Source organism: Sarcophilus harrisii, chromosome X, assembly GCF_902635505.1.
Source record: "Sarcophilus harrisii chromosome X, mSarHar1.11, whole genome shotgun sequence".
Classification (NCBI taxonomy): Eukaryota; Metazoa; Chordata; class Mammalia; order Dasyuromorphia; family Dasyuridae; genus Sarcophilus; species Sarcophilus harrisii.
This window is the reverse complement of record NC_045432.1, coordinates 22,753,212-22,776,348: the sequence shown is the minus strand read 5'-3', so window position 1 is coordinate 22,776,348 and position 23,137 is coordinate 22,753,212. Positions and strand designations below refer to the sequence as shown.

At 44.6% G+C, this 23,137-nt stretch overlaps 1 long non-coding RNA gene across 1 annotated transcript; it reads left to right on the top strand.

Annotated features, from left to right (window-relative positions):
* LOC116420282 lies at positions 1 to 22,976 on the top strand. The gene is made up of 3 exons (XR_004230591.1): positions 1 to 405; positions 22,453 to 22,500; positions 22,674 to 22,976. It is a non-coding gene; the product is annotated as an uncharacterized LOC116420282 (long non-coding RNA).
* Positions 22,977 to 23,137: the final 161 nt, after the last annotated feature.

The following is a 23,137-nucleotide window of genomic DNA, read 5'->3' as shown; positions in this document are numbered from 1 at the left end:
CTTTCTTTTCCGTATCGCCCAGGAGCGGAGGTCTTGTCTGCCCATGTACCAGGCTGGAAGGAGGAAGGGTCACCTTCCCCTTCCCCTTCCCCTTATACCCTGCGGCTGCGAGAAGAGTTCGGGGCTTTGGTTGACTTTTTCTTTTTAGTTCTGGGTACCGAGAGTGGTGAAGTTTCCGGACCTAGGAGCTTGAGTCACAGAGACCATGGAGCTAGGATTCTCGGGTGTGGCTGAACGTTGTCGCCAGCCCAGCAAGAAACCGGAAAGAACCAGGGACGTAAGACCAGGTGGGCTTCAGACTTGGAACTTGATGGGACCGATGGTATTTAGGAACCGATCGAAGCTGCAAACCTAACGGATTCCCTTATGCTTCCCTTTCCCAGAAGCGGAGAGATATCTTCCGAGGTAGGTGATGAGAGAATATGTATGTTTGTTCTTGCTATATCTTCAGTCAGTATTCCTCTAGAAAAAGGTAATACGCCTAAAAATAAGGAAATACAGTTTGTGGGGGCTTCAGCCCATGAGAGACTAGATAATCTGACCTGCTTACAGGGTACTAGGGAACCCTGAAGGAGGGGTGCAGTGTAACCTGCCCCACCCAAGGGCAGTAAGAACCCGTTTACTGGGTAGACGCCGTTATTCCAGACACCATCAGAGCAATACGTATAATAGGCGATACATCTGTAGCAAAACATTTGCTAACTTTTTGTGGAAAAGGAAACGTATTAGGTGGATTTGAAGCTAGTGAATATCGAAACCTAAAATTGTCAACTTCCGAAGGAGGCCTTAGATAGGGCGCGTCTGGGATCTGTGCTCAGATGGCTGTGCTTTTTCACATTTGGTCAATGACTTGGATAAAGGGGGAGATGCAGACTTGGGAGGGACAACTAACACTGAAGGATGAAAATTTAGATTTCCACAACTCAGAACCAGTTTAAAAGCTAAAGCTTCCAGAAATTACTTTGCATATATTTCATATTTTATTTTCCAGAATTTCATGTTTTCACATTTCAGAACCTATCATAGCATTTGACATACAGCTGGTGTAATTCATACTTGTCAAATTGAATTGAATTGGATTGAAACCCTGCTTTGCCATTTACTCCCTGCTGATCTGGGTCAAATAATGGCACTCCTCTTGTCTTTTAATTTGCTCATTTATAAACTCTGAATCTGGGATCCAGTTAAACTCTGGGCTGAACTAAATAAAATGAAATCCAATATGGATCACCATAAAACCTTCCACTAGGTTTTCTCCCAACTCACCAAAAAAAAAAACAAAACAACAAAATCAAAACCCCAAAACCCCAAAACCCTTACCCCAACTTTGCAAGTACCAGATCTGCGTTGGGGTGGGGCTAAACAACAGTTGAGCTGAAAAAGATCTGGGGGTTGGACCGCAAGCTCTATATGAGTCAACACTTAATTAAGGTGGCTGCCAAGAAATCTTTAAGAGAGGCAGAGCTTCTAGGACTGAGGAGGTGATTGTTCCATTCTCTCCTGCCCTGGTTGTCCCTTATTGGAAGTATTTTGGTCAGTTCTGGGGTCATCATTTTGGAAAGAGTGCCAAGCTAGAGAGTGTCTGAAGGAAGACAACCAGGATTCTGAAGAGCCTTGAGTCTAACTAAATAAACAATTTGGGGTGAAAAATGCTCCCGGGCTCCTGACAGGTAACGGACTTAGGGTTCAAACTGAGACACATTCTTCAATGTGGTCAAGGAGGGAATTTGTTTTGCTTGACCGTATATGTTTATAAAGGAGTTTGTTTTCCTTGTTTTCTCCCTGGGGGATATGGGGAAGGTGGATGGGGGAGAATCTGAGCTAAAAGTAAAATGAAATTGAATTTTTTAAAAAGCAAGATTAAAGAAACTAAGGATTCTGAACTTGAAGAATAGAAGAGTATAAGAGAGAAGTAGTGGACACATGCTACCATGTTAAATTAACAGAAAGGTTATGAGGTGGGAGAAAAGTTGAGGCTTGTTCTGTTTGCCCCCACAGAGATGATGTAGGAGCAGTGAGTAGTGATTGCAAAGAGGCAAGTTGAGGCTTGATGCTGGAATAAAATCTCACACACACACACATACAAACTCATGAAAATTAGTGGAATGAGCTGCTTTTGGAGGTGGTGAGTTCCCCCTTCCCAAAAGTATTCAAGTAAAGTCTGGGAGATCATTTGTTGGATTAAATGGCCATGGAGGTCCCTTTTATTTTATTTTTTTATTTTTTTTTCCTGTTTTCTTTTCTTTTTTTTTTTTTATTTAATAGCCTTTTATTTACAGGATATATACATGGGTAACTTTACAGCATTAACAATTGCCAAACCTCTTGTTCCAATTTTTCACCTCTTACCCCCCCACCCCCTCCCCTAAATGTCAGGATGACCAGTGGATGTTAAAATATATTAAAATATAACTTAGATACACAATAAGTATACATGACCAAAACATTATTTTGCTGTACAAAAAGAATCAGACTCTGAATTATTGTACAATTAGCTTGTGAAGGAAATCAAAAATGCAGGTGTGCATAAATATAGGGATTGGGAATTCAATGTAATGGTTTTTAGTCATCTCCCAGAGTTCTTTTTCTGGGCATAGCTAGTTCAGTTCATTACTGCTCCATTAGAAATGATTTGGTTGATCTCGTTGCTGAGGATGGCCTGATCCATCAGAACTGGTCATCATCTAGTATTGTTGTTGAAGTATATAATGATCTCCTGGTCCTGCTCATTTCACTCAGCATCAGTTCGTGTAAGTCTCTCCAGGCCTTTCTGAAATCATCCTGTTGGTCATTTCTTACAGAACAGTAATATTCCATAATTTTCATATACCACAATTTATTCAGCCATTCTCCAACTGATGGACATCCATTCAGTTTCCAGTTTCTAGCCACTACAAAAAGGGCTGCCACAAACATTCGTGCACATACAGGTCCCTTTCCCTTCTTTATAATCTCTTTGGGATATAATCCCAGTAGTAACACTGCTGGATCAAAGGGTATGCACAGTTTGATAACTTTTTGAGCATAGTTCCAAACTACTCTTATGGAGGTCCCTTTTAATTCTGGAATTTGGGGGTTCTGTGCCACCCAGCCCTCTCCTCGGTTTATGTGGCCAGTTCTTTACAGAGACTTCCTATTCAGTCCTAAGTGTCCAGGAGTTTGCAAAGCCTTTATTCACCCTGGGCTGACACTAAATATAAAGTCTTGTTCTAGGGCTTTGTCCTGCCCTGGATTGCCTTCTTGGTGAATGGCACAGTGTGAAGAGTGAGCCAGTGACTTGGAGCCATACTCTTATTGTCTGTGTGGCCCTGGGCAAGTCACTTCACCTGAATTTTTCTGTTTCCTCAGCTGTAAAATGGAGATGATAATAGAACTCACCTCCCAGAATTGTGAGGATCAAATGAGATCATATTTGTAAAGTGCTTAGCAAACCTTAAGCACTATGTAAAAAAGTAGTAGTAGTAGTAGTAGTGGTGGTGGTGGTGATAGTGGTGGTGGTGGTTGTGGTGGTGGTAGTGGTGGTGGTGGTAGTAATAATAGTGGTAGTAGTAGTAGTAGCACTGGTAGTAGTAGTAGTAGTAGTAGTAGTCGTCGTGGTGGTGGTGGTGGTAGTAATAGTGGTGGTAGTAGTAATAGTGGTGGTAGTAGTGGTAGTAGTAGTAGTAGCAGTGGTAGTAGCAGTAGTAATGGTAAGAGTGATAGTAGTAGTGGTAATAGCAGTAGAAGTGGTAGTAGTAGTAGTAGTTGCTGTTATTGTTGTTGTTGTTGTTGTTCTATAAACACTGAGGTCTTTTCCAGTTTTTTCAAAACATTTATTAAGTGCTAGTTATATGCCAAGAGTGGGACAGCTGGGTGGTACAGTGGATAGAAGGGTTAGAATCAGGAAGACTCATCTTCATGAGTTCAAATCGGATGACAGATAATTCCTAGCTGTGTGATCCTGGGCAAATCACTTCACCCTGTTTGCCTCAGTTTCCTCATCTGTTAAATAAGCTAGAGAAGAAAATAGCAAAGCACTTCAGTTTTCTTACCAAGAAAACTCTAAAATGGGATCATGAAGAGTTGGACACAGCTGAACAACGTGTGCCAAGAGCTGTGCTAAGCACTTTAGATATTGCTTAGGTCCTTGGCACATTCTTGCCCACTTGGCCATTGAGGTAGTATTGAGCTGTGAAAAATAAAGTAGGGTCCTGAAGACATTTCATTAAACAAGTTTGTTCTCTAGTCATTTCAGCCGTGCCTGATCCTCTAACCCCATCTGGGGTTTTCTTGGTAGAGATACTGGGGTAATTTGCCATTTCCTTCTCCAGCTCATTTTACAGCTGGAGAAACTGAGGCAAACAGGGTGATGTAAGTTGCCCAGGGTCATACAGCTAGGAAGGATCCGAGGCTGGGCTTGACCCCAGCCAGCTTTTTCCTGACTCCGAGCCCTGTGCTTTACCCACCAGAGCCATCTAGCTGGCCTAAACAGATACTTAGAGATGCTGAAATGCCTACTGTGTGCAAAGCATTGTATTTGGCTGGGGATGGAGGCTACATCTGCTCAGCAGTTCCCAGAGTATGAGCCTGAAGAGGATGTGAGTTTATTCAAGCTTATCTAATTGAGACTGAATGTCTCGGAAAGTATTCTTTCCTAGGCTCCCTCCTAAGCCCTTTCTGGGCCTGTGTAAGTACTAAGGCCTAGCTCCATGCTGGGACCAATGTAATTCAACAAAGGGAAGCACTGTGCTCATTCCCCAGCCCTGCTCTGGGCGGCCACATCCAGTCCCAGAAGGCCCTGCAATGCCCAGCACTGTGGGAGCTTTATGAGGCCTCCCCTGGGCCAGACTCCATAATGATGTGGTGGATCCTATTGGACCTGGAGTCAGGAAGGCCTAGATTCGAATCCAGCCTTGGTCAGAACCTCTCAGCAGCTTACTTTGCTTCTCTTTCAACTGAGAACAATAACACCCATCGCACCTGGCTTCCAGGGTAGCTGTGAGTCTCCAATGACCTAATGGCCGTAAAATGCTTTGCAAACCTAAAAGTGCTATTTCAATTTCAGTTATTTTTATTGCTACTCTAAGCTCTATTTGGCTGGATTTTTCTTTCCTCTGCATATTCTAGTCATCTCTCGGAGCCAAATTTCAATTGCCAGACTGCTGAAGCATCAGATTGGAGAGCTATTGCCTGGCTTGTTGGCCAAGAGCAGGGCAGGAGCTGGACTCGTTTCCTCTTTTTCTCCTAAGACTTTGAAAGTGACATCCTGGAATCTGGGGTGTGGTGGTAAATGTTTAACAACTGGCTCTCCCAAGCCACGAACAAGATACACTTTTTGGTTTCATCTAAAGTATTAACATCTTCTCTGACTTTCTCAGTCCTACACAATCAACAAAACCATAAATCAAACACTGGTTTGTAGTATTTTCAATTTCCGAGGTGTGATCGTTCACGCTGAAAATTTAACAATTGGCTCAAACTGGCTCCTGCCCGTTCCTCGCTGAAGGGAGTCTCAAAAGAATTACCAACTGTAACGTCATGTGAAAGAACTCTCCGGACCACTGACAAAAAGGCAAATTTGAACAATTTATCCCAGAAAATTAGCAAAATGAAATATGGTTAGAAGAATTATAGATGTGACTATATAGAGAATATATATATAGAGAGAATTAACCTATATTGGATAGCTTACTGTGTTGGAGGAGAGGGAAGGAGAAAAATTTGGAACACAAAGTTTTGCTCTTTGCTTGTCTTCTCCCTCTACATTAATTCACTTGTTGATCTCATCAGCTCCTATGGGTTTAACTATAATATAAAAGCAGATGATTCTCAGATGTATTTAAATGACCTCTGACCTTGCTTTCCCAGAATGAGATCTGCTATACCTTGCTCCCTCAGGATCTACTGTATTACTCAGTCCCTCAGTGGCTGTGTTTCCCCTTCTTATTAAACCAGTAACTGGTTCTGTGTACACATTTACATCAATTAGCTTTTATAAGGGGATTTTTACTTCAAATATACAGTGATAAGAAAAGAACAGACCCTTACACACCCTGGAGACACATCCTCCCCGGCCCACTTCATGAGGAGAGTGAATTCGTGCCACAGCTTCTATACAACATTGGTCCCATTCGGTTCTTCTAGTCCAGATACGTCACAAGATCTGAATGTACCAAATGGGTCCTCCTCTCAGCTACTACTGGGCTAGGTCCCAAAGTCGCACCTAAAGATCATTCTTTGTTCTTCTGGTCACTGATGCCAAGATAGCTGCAAACTTAGATACAAGGATGATAAGATGCTTGCTCTCTGAGATCTGAGGCACCGACCCTTTCACCCATAATTGAAAAGAATACATTTAGAGGCCAAGGATTCTGACCCATTTGGGTTTTTTTTTTCTCTCGGAGCCCCATGTTGTCCCCACTCGGATGGGCCCCAGACCTCCCACTTCATGGTTTTATCTCTCACTGTATTCTGTCAGTGAAAGATTCTAACTATGAGCAGACAAAAGACTAGCCATTACTTTTTTCAGTTATGCTGATTCATTATGACTCCATTCGGGTTTTTCTTGACGAGGATACTGAACCAATTAGTCATTTTCTTCTCCGGTTCATTTTTTCAGATGAGGAAACTGAGGCAAATAGGGTAAAATGACTTGCCTAGAGTCACACATCTAGTAAGTGGAGTCAGATTTGAACTCCTGAAGATGAATATTTCTGATCTCAGGCAATATTATAATCCATCTGGCAGGGATTTGCCCCATTCCACTAAGATTCTAATCTCCTTCCCAACTGTGAAAGATGGTCTGAACATATCATTTCTCTGCTCAATAAACTCAAGCGGTCCCCTGTTCCCTCAAGGATCAAGCATAAACTCCTCTGATTGGCATTTGAAAATCATCTCTGAAAAAAAAAGAAAAAGAAAAAAAATTGCCTTCATTTTTGAAGATATTCTCAGTTCTTACTTACTACAATTAAGATTTCCTCTTAACCATGTAGTTAGCAGATCAAAAGCAGTTATAGAATGTGTCTAATGGTGTCTCCAAGGTGTCTGTATTATATGTCATCATGATTCGCCCAGAAATAGGCTTTTGGGCCTCTCTTGGGTAGGGGATTCCCTCCGTCCCAGCCCAGTGTTAAGCTCTGTATATCTGGATCATAAAAAAAAGGAAAAAAAAACTCAAAAACAAAAAATCCAACGAAACAAAGTGAGATCGCAGGAAGTGCTTCTTTAAAGAGACATTTGAAGCTCTTGTTGAAGAAGATGAATTGGGGCAAATGGAGACTTCAGGCTTTAGGGGAAAGGGAGCTTTTGTCTGGCAGTGTTAGTTATTCATTTCATCTTCATTGTAATGAGTGAGTCTCTCAGAATTTTGATTTCCGAATCTACTTTGAAGCCTTCAGATGTTTAACCTTGCCTGCTGAGAGCTTGCCTGTATTTTACTCATTTTGATTCTGCTTTAGAGAAATGGAACTTAACCTGTACAAGAGTGACTAATCAAGCTATCAATAAACATTTAGTAAGCACTTCCTAAGAGCCGGGTGCTATACTGGGTGTGGGAAGTGCCAGAAAAAAGTCAACTGATTCTTGCCTTCAAGCAGCTAGCATTCTCCTGGAGGAGGGAACTTTCATGCATATGAATAGAGAGAATATACATCAAAAGCTTGCAAGATTGTTTAGGGTGGGGGGGTTTCTAGCTGCTCCTGGACCAGTACTTTGGCAAGCAGTTGGAGCTTGGGCTGAATCTAAAAGATGGAAGAGAGAAAGAGCTGGACTCTAAGAGGTGGGATTGGAGACCACCATTTGTAGGCAGAACAGCTAGGAGGCCAGAATTCTGGAAGGCCCTTAGAGAAGGAGAATAGTGAGTTAAAAGCTCTGAAAAACCTGTAGTGGTCAGCTTGAGAAGATTTTCAAATGCCAATCAGAGGAGTTTATGCTTGATCCTTGAGGGAACAGGGGACCAGTTGAGTTTATTGAGTAGAGAAAGGATATGTTCGGACCATCTTTCACAATTGGGAAGGGGATTAGAATCTTAGTGGAGTGGGGCAAATCCCTGCCAGATGGGTTATAATTATTGTCTAGAAATGTATTTCTACCTCTTAGATTGGGCAGGGTCAGCCAGATGGCCCAGTGGATAGAGTGCCGGGCCTGAGGTTAGAAATATTCATCTTCAGGAGTTCAAATCTGACTCTACTTACTAGCTGTGTGACTCTGGGCAAGAAGCTTTACCCTATTTGCCTCAGTTTCCTCATCTGTAAAATGAACTGGAGAAGAAAATGACAAACTTCTCCAGTATGTTTGCCAAGAAAACCCCAGAAGCGATCATAAGGACTCAGACATGAGGGAAATGATTAAACAACAACAGAGTGGGCTGAGATCACGGTTTTAACACTAACAGGAAAAAGTGGAAGGTGCAGGAAACCAACTTCAATCCATCTGGGCATGTGCAGAGGGATTAAGAGAGGTTCTGGGTCTTCCAAGGGTTGGATCTAGGAAGGAGTTGGAGCTTGGCGCCTTTAGCTGAGATTACGCTCCCAACCTTCCCTCTGCATCTTACTGCCAATGGAAAACAGGTCCCTCTGGGGCACCACCCCAATTATTCAGTAGAACTGAATGCCCACATGTACCATGTGGGCCATAGGAGATGTAGAAGACATGACTCATGTCTCAAGGTTTTGTCTAAATGGGGAGGGAGGACAGGGTAATATATGTTTAGATATAAGAAAAGTTATAATTCTGGCCATAGAGGGCCAAATGAGAATTACAGACAGTTAAGTACCCTGGGCATTCAAAAAAAGGAGGAGACAGCAATCAGTGAAGGCATCCTGGAGTAGGTGAGCTTTCAGTTGCACTTTGAAAGAAGGTAAAGACTTCACAAAGTAGAAATGAGGAGAGAAAGCATCTCAAGGAAAGCCGAGAGATGCACACTAGTGTTGTCAAGGACCAGCCCAAAATATTTGTTCATTTGACAAGAGGGGAGGCTTGGTATCCTCAGTTCAAAGTCTTCAGTGGGGGGAAAAGTTAGGTTGTGGAGGGCAACCTCCACTACTAGTCAAAAGACTTTGGGCTTTGTCCTGTGGGCAGTTGGGAGCCACTGGTAGGGGTTTTGAAAGTACTCAAAGTATAAAGGAGCGTCCCTTTGGCAGCTGCGTACAGTATGGAGAAGAAGGGAACAGACTTGTACTGGGAAGACCATCAGCATAGTCCAGGTGAGAGGCAATGGGTCAATAAACCAAAGTGATGACTGAGAGTGCAGAGAAAGGAACAGATGGAATCCCTTAGATCTGGCCTGGCTACGGGTAATAGCGAGGTGTTGTGGGAGAAGCCCTGGCCGGGGGGGGGGGGGGGGGGGGGGGGGGGGGGGAGGGAGGGTCAGAAAACTTAGCTCTATCACTAATTGTCATTTTGACATCGAGCTAGTCAGTTCCTCACTATTTCCTCATCTGAAAAACGAGGGTATTGGACGTGGATATTATCTATGATCTCTTCCAGTACTATGTCTATAGCCCTACTGACGAGGTTTTGGGTCACTAGGTGGGGTTGGCAGAGAAGGGTACTGATAAGATTACTCCCTGAGACAAGTAGGAAAGGGCACTGATGGGGATCAGTTGTACGTTACTTTCCCACCCCCTGTGGAGGTCGGGGCTGATTCCACCTTACTGTATCGAATCACTGTGATGAAAAGGAGAAGGAAGAATCCAGGAGCTTTTTATCATTCTATCTTTCATTCTGCCATATGACCCCTCAGCAGATTCTTCATGCTCACTGTGTTCCTCAATCCCTTCACCCTTCAGTTGTTTCCTAAGGCCGTCACTCCTACACTGTCTCCACTCTCACCTTGGCCTTCACTCCTACGCTGTCTCCACTCCCACCTTTGACCATCTTGCTCCTTCAGTGAACCAGATGAACTCTATTACTGTTCACTCAGACCCATTACCCCTACGTCCCCAATCATGTTCTGCCAAAAGCCAGCCATGGGTTTATTATTCCTGCTGTCTGCTGTTCTAATTCCTATTCATGTGCTTCTGAACTCTCAGAGCTAGAAAAATTACCAAAGCTCTGCTGCCTGGGTCTGTTACACATTTATATTTTATAATCACAAATTGGCCTTAGTTGTAACAAGGCAATGCTTTAGTGATCCCTTAAGTGATTCTCGGGGCCCCCCCTTGCCACTTGCCCGTTTTCTAGCCTTTTTCTCTTCTCCTTGAGTTTCTCCCATGATTCTCAGCTGAAAACCTGGACTCATAAAATGGAGAACATTTAATGAGAATGGCCCTTCTCCTCAGTCACTCAGATGCCTGCCCCTACTTTCTCCTCCCTCCCTTGGGGCTTACATGAAGACTCGGTCCTTCTCCTTCCTTGTCAAGCCTCTTTTACATGCACCATTGACCCATCGCATTCTGTCTTCTCCAGTGGATTGTCTCTGATACCATTTCTACTCTCTCATTAATCTTCACCCTCTCGATGTCCCACTTCCTGTGGCCTACAAATACACCCACGTCTCTTCCATCTGCAAAAAAACATCCATCCCTGCTTGGTATCATCCCACATCTCCCCTATTTTTGTGGCTGAAAAGGTCATCTATCCCAGGTGCCTCCACTTTCTTTCCTCTCATTCTCTTCTTAAATCTTTAGCCTGGTTTCCAGCCTTATTATTCAAGAAGCCATCCTCTCCCAAGTTCCCAGGCATCTCTTCACTGAAAAATCCAATGGGCATTTCTCAATGCTCATCCTCCTTGAGCCTTTGTCTCAGTAGATCCTCTTCCTCTCCTGGATTCTTTCTGTCCTCTGAGTTTTCATGACCTGGCTGTCGCCTGCTTCTCCTCTTACCTATCCACCCTTCCTCTGCCTCCTCTGCTTCTTTCTGATCATATGCCTATTAATGGTGGTTGTCACTCAAGGTTCTGTTCTTGGCCCTCTTTTCCCTCCATACTGTCTTACTTGGTAATTTTATCAGCTCCCATGGATTCAAGGATCATTTCTATTCAAATAACCCATATCTGTCCTAACCTCTCTCTAGATCCCCCACTCTCATATCTCTAATCGCTTATCAGACATATTGAAGTGAATCTTTTTAAATCCAACATGTCTAAAACTGATTTCATTGTCTGTCCCTGCCAGTCTCTTCCTAACTTCCCCCTCTCTGTAGAGGACACCACCATTTCCCAGTCACCTCAGCTCACGATCTCAGTGTCATCCTTGACTATTTCTTTGTCCTTAGCCCATATAACCAATCTGTTGCCCGATCTTCTCCTTTCTATTTCATAAGGTCCCTTTCTTTTCTCCATTCACACAGGCTTGTGCTTGTGGGACTGATTAAAGCCCATCTAAGCCTCCTCTGATCCCTATTCTAGGTAATGACCTTTTCCCTTGAACTTCAGTCGGTCACTTCACACCAGCAACATTACAAATGATCTTTTTATTTTTTTGGAAGACCAAAAGGCAAGGAATTTTATTTTATTTTGTTTTTTTGATAATAGCTTTTTATTTTCAAAATCCATGCAAAGATAGTTTTCAATCTTCACCCTTGCAAAATCTCGTGCTCCAATTTTTTCTCCCTCCCTTTCCCTCATCCCTTCCCCTAGACAGTAAATAAGCCAATATAGGTTAAACATGCGCAATTCTTCTATACATATTTCCACGTTTATCATGCTGCACAAGAAATAGCAGATCAAAAAGGAAAAAAAGAGAAAGAAAAACAAGCAAGCAAACAACAAAAATGGTAAAAATATCATGTTACGATCCACATGCAGGCCCCACAGTCTCTCTGGGTGCAGAAGGCTCTCTCCATCACAAGTCCATTGCAAGTGGCTTGAATCACCTCATTGTTGAAAAGAGCCACATCCATCACAGTTGATCATCACATAATCTTGCTATTGCTGTGTACAGTATTGTCTTAGTTCTACTCACTTCACTCAGCATCAATTCATGTAAGACTCTCCAAGCCTCTCCGAAATCATCTTGCCGGTCATTTCTAATGGAACAATAATATTCCAATATATTCATAGACCATAACTTATTCAGCCACTTCCCAACTGATGGGCATCCACTCAGGTTCCAGTTCCTTGCCACTACAAAAAGGGCTGCCACAAACATTTTTGCACATGTGGGTTCTTTTCCCTCTTTTATGATCTCCTTAGGGTGTAAGCCCAATGGAGACACTGCTGGATCAAAGCATAGGCAGTTTGATAGCCCTTTGGGCTAGTTCCAAATAGTTCTCCAGAATGTTTGGATCAGTTCACAGCTCCACCAACAGTGTATTAGTGTCCCAGTTTTCCCCCATCCCCTCCAATATTTATCATTATCTTTTCCTGTCATCTCAGTCAATCTGAGAATTGTCTTAATTTGCATTTCACACATCAGTTTTAGAGCATTTTTTCATATGATTAAAAATGACTTTAATTTCTTCATCTGCAACTTGTTCATATCCTTTGACTATTTATCAGTTAGAGAACGGCTTATAAATTTGAGTAAATTCTCTCTATATTTTTAAAACGGGCCTTTATCAGAGGCCTCTATGTATTTTAGTAATGAGGTCCTTGGATATAAAACGTTTTTCCCCAGTTTTCTGCCCTCTACTTTTTGGAACCAACCTACCTATCCAGCCTTGGTGATAGAGGAAGTACTTTGGAGTTTTGGTTGTTGAATTCCCGGTACTTAGCCTTGTGCCTTACACATAACAAATGAATTGAGTCTAATATTATTCCTGTGCATGCACTCTATCCTCCTGTCAAATTGGACTTTCTGTGCGTCTTTCCTCCTGCTCAGGCTTAACATCTCTTTGCCTTTGCTCACACTGTTACTTCTGCCTGAATGCCCTCCATCTGCTGAATTCCTTGTTTTTCTTTAGAGCCCAATTTAAATGCCATCTATTTCAGGAAGCCTCCTCTGATCCCTATTCTAGGTAATGACCTTTTCCCTTGAACTTCAGACGGTCAGTTATTGTCGTCGTTGTTGTTTGTTTGTCCTTCATTCTCAAAGGTGACTGACATCAGAGAGATAGGGGATTCTGTGACATGCGAATAAATTGGGTCAAAGTGAGACAAGGCTGTGTGCGCAAAGCGACCAGCCTCAACTTTCTCCTCCAGAGCCATCTGGGTCCAGTGGCCAGATATAGATCAGAACAGCAGCCAGGTGCGGCAGAGGATAGGACCTGGAGTCAAGAAGACTTATCTTCTCAAGTTCAAATCTGGCTTCGGACGGGTCGGTCAGGAAGCATCCATTGAACGCCTACAATGTGCTAAACACTCGGGAGACAGAGACAAACAAAAACAGCAGTTCCCTGCAGAAGTTCACAACCTAAAAGGGGGAACAACATGCAAACAATTATGTGCGAACAAGATCTAGGTAGGAAAAGCTAGAAATAAGTTCCCATGGCACTTAGCTTGATGCACGCCATCCATCTACTCATCCATCCATCCATCCATCCATCCCCATGCTTTTGCCTTGGGCTGGCACCATATTTGCACCTGCACCTAGCTCCTTGGCTTCCTCCAAGACTTAGCTCCAGCACCACCTTGGTCCACGCCCCTCCTTAGTACCTTCTACTCTAAAGGTACTTGTATTTTCTTGGGAGGTCTTTTGTGTATATGGGTGTATGCGCATCTTGTCTGTTCTATCAGAATGTATCAGAGGGTCAGAAAACTAGGAGACCCTCTTGGTAAGGCAAGCTTGACATCCTCTAAGGACAAGGCCCCCAGATTGACCCTGGGAGGGGAAGTTCCTGAGAAGCTTTCAATTATACAACAGTCACCAGAGAGCCACTTTCATCCCTCTTTAGCTATAGCTTATAATTATGATTAAGAATAAATATTCATGGATACTCGCTATTGGCAAGATGCCCCATCATCATTCTTTCTTATTATCCTTTTGGTGTTTCCAACCACTTAGCCTGATTACTTAGGTGCTGCAATGATAAGCATCTTAAATACAGCCCCTCCTTCCCTCTGTATTTGCTTGACTAGTTCAAAGTAATAGAATTAATAAAGTTAATAGCAAGAATTCAGGCAACTCTGAGCCCCAGCTCAAAGGACAACAGTGTTCTTCATCCTTCCTCTCCCGGTCTTCAAACATGAGACCAAATATGTCCTAATCTTAGCATCAGAGTCACTGATGGCCACAGGGTCACTGAGGACCAAAGTGCAGTGGCAGGAACTGGCTAGATGTGTTTGTTCGGTGGCTGGTGAATGGCTCAGGAAGGCCCTTGATTTCCTATGACAGTCCCCAAGTAGGCACAGAACAATCAGGAGTAGCAGCAGCCTAGTATATAGAGCCAGCCTTGAAGTTACAAAGACCTGGGTTCGAGCGCCATCTCTTACGATTACTTGGCTGTATGTCCTCGGCAAGTCCCACAACTATTCCCTGTTCATTGCAGAGCAGGTATCCATCTGCACTGGTGGGAGGGAGTGTTCTCAGTGAGATAGCACTATGTAAAATCACCAGTCTAGTCCTTATTCCATCTGAATTAAGGACTCGAGTCCTCTGATGTCTCCCTGTGGTTTGGAGGGGACCCCCGAGGTTCTCCAAAACCTTGTCGATGATGCCCCAAATTCTACCAGGCCCTCCTGAGCTCAAAGAGATTTGAACAAGGGCTTTGCAATGACCCGGCCAAACTAAGGTCAGAGGTGCTCAGCATCCTGGGCTTGGTGATAGAGCAAGGAATTTGGGGGCCGCAGGAAGTGGTCCCTTAAAGACCATTTACTGAGTTGGGAAAGGTTGAATTCTACGTGGGGGGAGGGACCTGCATGAACGACATCACAAGTCCTTGAAGAATCTGCCAACGGCTCCGTGATCTCATCGGTTCGGATGTTCCTTCCAAGGATGTAGATCATAGCCCACGCATGCCTGCCCATGTCCTTCCGTAAGAAATATGATTAGGACTACAAGTCCACTCTCACTGTGCGTTTGGATTTGGCGCATATCGCCTCATAAATCAGGCTTTGCAGTACTGTCGCAGTCTACTGCAGTAATTTCAAGACTTAAAGGATATTTTATAGAAAAGTTAGAAAGACCAGTAAATGCTAAAAGCCACGGGCCTCTGTTGCCAGGGCCCCTGGTCGCTCAAACAAAGGAAGGCTTTAAGGAGACACCATATCCTGAAGCCTATAGGCTCAAAGTGGATAGGCTAGGAACTTGGATTTTGCAGGCGGGGAACTTGGAGTCTACGCTTGGGGAACATGGGTTCTACACTTAGAGAACCCATCTCTGCTGGTTGAGTCTTGTGTGACTGACCCTTTGGAGTACCCAGTTTACTAAACTGAAAGATTAAAAAAAATCATAGAATCTAGAGTTGGAAAGACTTTCATTTAGTTGGCTTTCCTTGTTTTATAGATGAGGAAACTGAGGCACAGGAAGCTTAAAGTGATTTTCCCCTGGTCATATAGGCAGTAAGCAGAAGTAAGAACACTTCATGTTCATGGACCCTATTTTCTAACATAAAAAAGGTGTCTAACCAGCCTCCCAGCCTCTGAGGTCTCTTCCAGCTCTCTATCAGTGGTCCTTTAATCCTAAAATGAAGCACAGGCTGGAGGCTGGGGCTTTTAGGAGAGGGTAGGTTCTCAGCTAGAGCTATTGATCAGTTTACCATCTATTTTATCACAAGTCAGGAGTTATTTGATATTGGCTATTGAGGCCTTAATCATACAGAAATAGGGTTTAGGTACTTCAAGCAAAGAGCAGACTGGGATGTCAGAAGGAAGAGATATATCTAGAACAGAGACATACAATCAACTCCTGGTTCACGCTCCCCCAGCCTTGATCAAATGTCCATACTTTTCTGACCACTACAAACACTGAGAAACCTACATCTTAAATTTAAGAAAAAAATATTTATTTTAAGGCCCCTGGTCCATGTATATGTTTCAGAATGAAGTCATTCTTTTTTTTTTCCTGAGGCAATTGGGGTTAAGTGATTTGCCCAGGGTCACACAGCTGAAGTCATTCTTTTAAAAGATGCTCAAAAACTGATTTGGTGGCTGCCAGGGATTTTGTCTAGTGAATTTTCTTGAATTGGTCTCTTCCTTTCAGGCTACACAAGCCAGCGTTCCTCTATTCTCCCCTATTCATTCTTTTCTCCATAATTCCTTAATCTAGTATCTCCCAAAACCCAAAATAGCTTTCCTACTTTCAAAAGTCTCTTTCCCCATTTATAACTGGGAGGAATCTTGAAACACCAGATGTCAGACAGTTTGGAGGTACCTTGGAGCATATAGTGTAAGAACTGAAAAGGATCTCCTTAGTCGGATCTCTTTGATTTGTTTCATTGATTTTAAGAATAAGTTTGTCTTGATGTTCTTTGGGATTTTTTCTATCTTTTTTTTTTTTACATCTAATATTTTCCCCAATGTCCCCCCCGCAAGAGCCATCCCATATAACAATAGTTTGGGGATTTTTTAAGACAGAAGAGAGAGAGATTGGGGTGGGGGGAAATAGAAGGGAAAGAAAGACAAAGAAATCCACATAACCAATCAACCTGTTGAAAAAAATCTGAAAATTTATACAATGTGTATAATACTTGTAAGCCTCCTATCTCTTCAAGGGAGTGTCTTCTTGGGACATAATTGTCTTTATAATCTTGGAACATTCACTTTTGATAGTTTATGGCTCTTTGTTCATTGTTGAAATCATTGTGCATGTCATTTTCGTGACTATTGACTTCCTTCTATATTAGTTTATGTAATGTCCAGATTAGCTCTCTGGAGGACCTCGGGATCAGCCTGAGTTCTTGGTCTTAGGGGAGGAGTGAAGGAGGCAGGAGATTCACGACAATGGATGGTCAAAGATGAAGTCTGGAGTCTTCTTTGTGTCTGTGTGTGTGGCCAGGAGGCGCGTTCCCAGTCCTCCCAGCCCTTAAATACTTCAATAAGATTATATCACTACAGCAACTGAGCATGTGCAACCATGACATCACCATACCACATTAAGTATATGTTTAGAGAACCATTCTCTCACACTGAGTAAGCGCTTAACTCTAAGCACCCTGCTGTCCTTGATTCAAGCACACCTTTTCAGAGTTCCAGCCCTCTCCAAGTTTATATGAATCTTCTTGTGCTTCTCTGTATCCATCACATTTGTCATTCCCTACATCACAGTGATAATCCCTTACATTCCCGTACTATTTCCCAATCGACGGGCCATCTTTTTTGTTTCCAATTCTTTACAATCATAAAAATGCTTCTATGGATATTTTGGAGTTCTGTATATGGAAACTTTCTTCTTATCAGTGACCTGGTGGGGGTGGGAGGAAGGTGTAAACCTAATAGTAGCAACTCTGGGTCAAAGGGCATGGACCTCTTAGTCACTTTATTTGCATAATTCCAAATTGCTTTCCAAAATGCCTGTATATTTACAACTCCAACTCCAATGGGGCAGCATCCATCTCTTTCTGGAAGCCCTCCAATTTTGGCCGTTTAACATCTTGTTGTCATCTTTACCAATTTGGGGGGTGTGGTGTGAGGAAATCTAACTCTCCCTTCATTTAAAAAGGCCCAGAGGAGGGAAATTTTCCTATATAAACATTAACTCAAAAATCAACACATCTAAACTCAACTACATTTTGAATATCCGACTCCTAATAAGTTGGGGGCTATTTTCCATCAATAAGTAATGTTGGGGGTTGAGGTTTTTTTACCACTGGGTCACCCTAAGAGGTTACAGAATGGTTCCAAAGGACTATTTCCCTGGAGAAATTTCAGAATGGATAAAATCCCTATTTCATTCCCATTAGGTAGTTCTGTTCAAAGATGGCTTGACTCTCAAGGAATATCAGAGAGTTGCTGTTGCGACTGTTGTGGCTGGGATTGGTCGGATGCACATAGACCCCGCGTGTCCAGCGTACCTGTGGCATGGGCTGTTAATTCCCAGGATAGCTCACGAATTAGGTGGAAGGTTTCAGTCACTAGCCCATTGAGCAGAGTGTCACCTGAAGGGCCAGGTATGCTCTGGTCAAAAAAGAATAGGAACCAAACGCTTATTTGGAAATGGGTCTGCCAACCTGTGAGTGGGAGTCTGACGAGGGAAGGGTGTGGGAAGTTTGACTCAGTCAACCAGGGAAGAGATTGGACCCCTTCAGTAGCCCATCACAAGGCCTTGTGACCAAGGACGGGGACTTGGGCCCAACCGGGAGGGCAAGCCTTCGGGGTCTGGGCAATGTGTGTGGGGAGGGGCTCACCTCCACCCTTTTCCTCTTCTCCAAGCCCCTTCTAGCCACTTTCCCTGGGGTAGGGTCCCCTCCTTTGTTAGCCAGGGTCCCTCTGGCCAACATTCTCCCTTCTGTCTCCCCCACTATTAACCCTCCTCCCACATACAGTGTAGGAGGGAAAAGAAGAATTTTGTCACTGGCCTACTGAACAGAGAATTCGCCCAGGGGCTTGTTCTGATGGAAAGGGAAAATGAGTGGGGACTGAGGGTTCTCGGAGGTGGGTGTGCTGGCTACTTGGCTAGAGAGAAGAGACTGAGATTGAAGTGGGAAGAGGGACCAAGGGAACATGGTGTCCCATTCCCTCGCCCAGGAAGGGGCAGGAGGCTTCAGAGAGCCAAAAGAAAAAATGAACTAGAAGATCAAATATTATCCCCGACACTTAGAACTCATAGGGCAAACTAACCAACTGCTTTATAGACCTAAGATTTACCAAGTACTTTGTCGGTATCTCATGTGATCCTCTCCAAAACCCAGGGAAATGGGTGCTGTTATTATCCATGTCTTACAGATGAGGAAACGGAGTTCACACAGCTGAAATCAGTTGTGACTGAGTCCAGGTCCAGTGCTCTGTCCTCCATAGGCGTGTCACCTGACCTTTCAGAGCCTCAGTTTCTCCAATCTGCAAATTGGAGGCAATAAACCTCACACTCCCTCCCTACCTTATTGGGTTGTCTGCAGAAAAGTACTTTCCGTGAAGTTTAAAGCTCTGTGCAAGTGAGAATGAGCATTCTTCAAGCCCCAGGCCCTCCTTGATCCAGAAATCCCCAGCTTTGATTCCTGGTTCTAGACCCTCTGACTCCAACCCCCTTTTTAAGAGAGGAGGAAACTGAGGCCCAGGGAGGAGGACTGTCTTGCTCAAGGTCACAGAAGGTGGATTCAAATCCACAACTTCTGAATCCAAATCTAGGGCAGGAAGGGAGACAGAAGAAAGGAAAGATACTTGCTATGGGGAGGCTCAGGGTTTGCCACTTTTCCACCTGTCTACTGTCCTCTGATTAATGATTTGGGGAAAGGCAAGTATGTTTCCCCAGGACAGGTAGCCATCTCTTGAATATCTAGGAGGAAAGAAGAGTGTCAATGTGTGGGGTTGAGAGTGGATACTGTCATTAGTTTGTATCTAAGGCCAGCATGACTCTGTGCTATATTGCTTGAGAATACTTTGTATTGTATTGTTTCCTTTTTCAAAAGTAGGATTTCAAAGTCAACATTCGAACTTGGGGAGTCAGGTTGCAAATGTTCTCAGCTGCCATCCAATCACCATTCTATTGAGGTTACTTAAAATGCAGTTTGGGTTGTTTGTATATTTTAGAGATCTCCATTATCACTCCTTCCCAGCCCTTTTGGGTTCTTTTCACCAAGAAAAAGGCAAGCTGGGAGTTCATGCAACATTCAGTAGTCAAAGTTCCCTTATGTATCTACCCAGAGAAAAGAGGCTTGTTTCACAAGATGGTAGGTGGATGGATAGCTGGGAGTCGTTCAGTCCCATTTTACAGATAGGGCTACTCAAGGCCAGAGAGGGGGAAATGATATGTCCAAAGACCAGGGATTCCCAATCATGTCCCAGGGTTTCCAAAATCACTTGTCTCTTGCCCATCGTATCCTGCTGTATCAGCTCTTTCTTTTCATTGGCGTTGAGCTGCCCTTTAGTCTCGTTTTCATTTACGTTCTTGCAGCGATCGCGTATGTACGTCTACTGTCATCCGGGTCTGCCTATTTGTATAAGTTTTCCCCGGCATCTCGGAATTCCTCCCGGTCAACCTTTCTTATTCGTTAATATTCTATCACATTCACGTATCATCGTTAAAAGCGTGGACCCCATTTTATAGGTGGGGAAAGCAAGTCCTTGAAGTAAGTGACTTCATTTGGAGAAAGGATAGTGGGACTAGGGCTAGAATTCCTGGGTCTTGAAGACCATTTCCTTGACACGGAGCCCCCTTCTTTCATGTTGACTCACCAGTTGTGCCCAGTAAGCTGGAGACAATCCAGCATCCCCAGAGTTCCCACCTGTGCCATCCTTCCATCCTCACTCTCCCACTCCCATACCCAATAGTGTCAAATCTCCCCGTTTCTACTTTCATAAAATTTCCCTTATATGTCCCCTTCTCTCCTATGACACTGTCCCAACCCTGGTGCAGGCCTTCCTCTGGACTATTGCAATAATAGCTGCTGGTGGGACTGTCTGACACAAGGCTTTCCCCGCTCCCTTCTATCCTTCACTTAGCTGTCAGATTGACCTTGGGCAAGTCCACTTCCGATTGTCCCCTCCTGATCACCTCCAGGATCAAATATAAAATACTCTGGCATTCAAAGCTATTCATAGTCTTCTAGTCTTCTTAAATCTTACTCCTCCTCCCCCTATATGCCCTAAGATCCAGGATCACTGGTCTCCTGGCAGTTCCTCCGACAAGATCCACCATTCCTGACTCTTCCCATTTTCACGGGCTCTCGCCCCTTCCCAGAATCCTCTTTGTCCTCATCTCTTACTCCCAATTCCCTTCCTGGGCTTCTTTCAGTTCTGAGCTCAAATTCCACCTTCTACAGGAAGTCAGTTAGCGCCTTCTCATTGTTGATTAGCCCCAATTGATCTTGTTTAGACATGGTTGTTTGCATTGTCTCCTCGGTAGGGAGCTTCTTGAAAATCCGAACTTTTTTTAAACCTTTTTTTGGGAGGGTATCCCTAATACTTAGCCCAAGCATAATAGGAGCTTAATAAATGTTTGTTGAATAAATTATCGAAGGGGCTTTCTCTCCCCCTCCCCCATTGAAAATGAAGGTCTTTGGCTGCATGTATATTGGATAGGATTTTTCTAATCCAGAGAGAATAACAGAACTGGAATGGACCTTCAGGACAATTTTAATCCACCCACCTCATTTTATAGTGGGAGAAACTGAGGTCAAGAGAAATGATGCTCTTACAGGAATTAACAGAGCTGGGATGGATGTGTATCAATCTCAGTTTGAGGTCCAGAGCTCTTTCCCCTTTTTTCATCATTACTCAAGATTGGGGAAGTCGCTTCCCCAGTCTGAAGCTCTCAGTTTACTTCTCTGTAAAATGGGGGAATTGGACTAACTGGTCTCCAAAGTTCCTAACCATTCCAGAGGCTGATTGTATGGTTTTGGTCCCGACTTGGGATTTCATCAAACTTAGGGACTTCCCTGGTGAGGAAATCCCTTCTAGCTATGGAGATGAGCAGTTTCTCCACAAGGTGTAGTCTTAAAGAGTTACCGTTGACACTGGGACATTAAATGACTTGAAGAGGGTCAAAATGGGTGTCTGATGTGGTACCGTTTCATTCTCCCAGTACAGCACGACACTCTTCTGGTAGGTAGGTGATTGTTTCATCTCAGATTTCAAGGACGCTTCAAGGTTCACAAAGCACTTTCCTCCCAACAGAACCCTCTGTGGTCTGAAGTGTGTGTGTGTGTGTGGTTGTCATTTTACAGGCGAGTAAACTAAGTCTCAGAGACGTTGAACGATATGCTCAGAACCTTTCAGTCATTGGGTCGATGAGCATTTATCACTATGTGCTAAGGCACTGAGCATACAAAGAAAGGTAAAAACTAAACCCCAAACCAAACCCCCCACGTACAAGATATAAGCACAATCAGTGAAAAGTAATCTCAGAGGAAGGCCCTTGGCGTGGGGGGGGGGGGAGAAGGAGGCTTTTGGGGCCTCCAAAACCGAGGAAGAAGCTAGCCTTTGAGCTAAGTCATGAAGCAAGCCAAGGAAACTGGAGGGAAACAGAGGCCAACGTGAAGAGGGAGATGTTCCAGGTGTGAGGGGCAGCTAGTCAGTGCAAGTCACAGAGACATGGGGGGGGGGGAAGTGCCGGGGTAATCGCAAATGGAGTTGGATTGCAGAGCATTTCAACTAAAGTGTAAGGAGTTGGAAAGAGAGGAAGGAGCAGGATTGTGGAGAACTTGAGATGTCAATCAATAGGCATGTATTAAGCACCTACTGTATATGATAGTCAAAGTGTAAGTGCCTTCTGTTACTCTATATTTGTCAATTTAAGACAATGTGGAGATCAGGGATTAGTCATTGAAAATAGGGATCAGTCACAGTTGAAAAAAACTGGGGATTCTACAATACGTCTTACAACCCTAAATCTAGAGTTGGGAGTCCCTGCAAAAGAGAGCTCCCAACTGTCATCTTCCTTTCGGGGTTCTGGTGAGAGGGACATGAGATAAAGTCAAGCTTCTAGCACACTGCCTGCCACGGACGTGGATGTTTATTCTCTGCTCTCTGAGGCCAGCTCCTTCAATTCTTTTTTACAGATGGGGAAACTGAGGAGGAAGGCTGCCTTGCTACATGTGTCCCTGGTGGTGAGTGGCAGGGATGGGATTAGAGCCCGATTTCCCGTCCAGCTCCAGTGTCCCGACCCCTTTAGTCTCGGGGAAGCTGGGGGGTGGGGAGGGGGGGGGGTGAGTGGCTTCTAGGCACCCGAGCTTGGCTTGGGCGAAGGTGCAGGGCCGGGAGATGGAGCATCTTGTTGCAGAAGTGGCCGACGCGGTAGGACTGGAGAGCGGCGCCGTGGCAACCAGACTCGGGGAGGTGGCAGAGCCCGAGGGCGGCCGATCTGAGGAAGGAAGGAAGGAAGGAAGGAAGGAAGGAAGGAAGGAAGAAGCCTGGACGCTAGAGGAAGGCCCCGGGGCTCTGGGGCAAGTGCGAGGGGGAAGGGGAAAAGGGAAAGGGGGCCACAGGTTGCCGGGGCAGCCGACGTCGGCCCGGAGGGATGCGCCCGGGCCCGGAGGGAGGAAGGGCGGGGCCCTGGTCTGGGAGCAGTCCGGGCGGGGGCCGGGGCGGGGGCGCGGGGCCCCGCTGGGGGCTGCCTCCCGAGCGGGCCGGGCCGGGCCGGGCCGGGCCGAGCCGGGCGGGCGGGCGGGGGGGGCGGGGCCGGAGGGCGGGGGGCGGGGCCGGAGGGCGGACGGCGGGGAGGGGCGGGGGAGCCCGAGCCACATA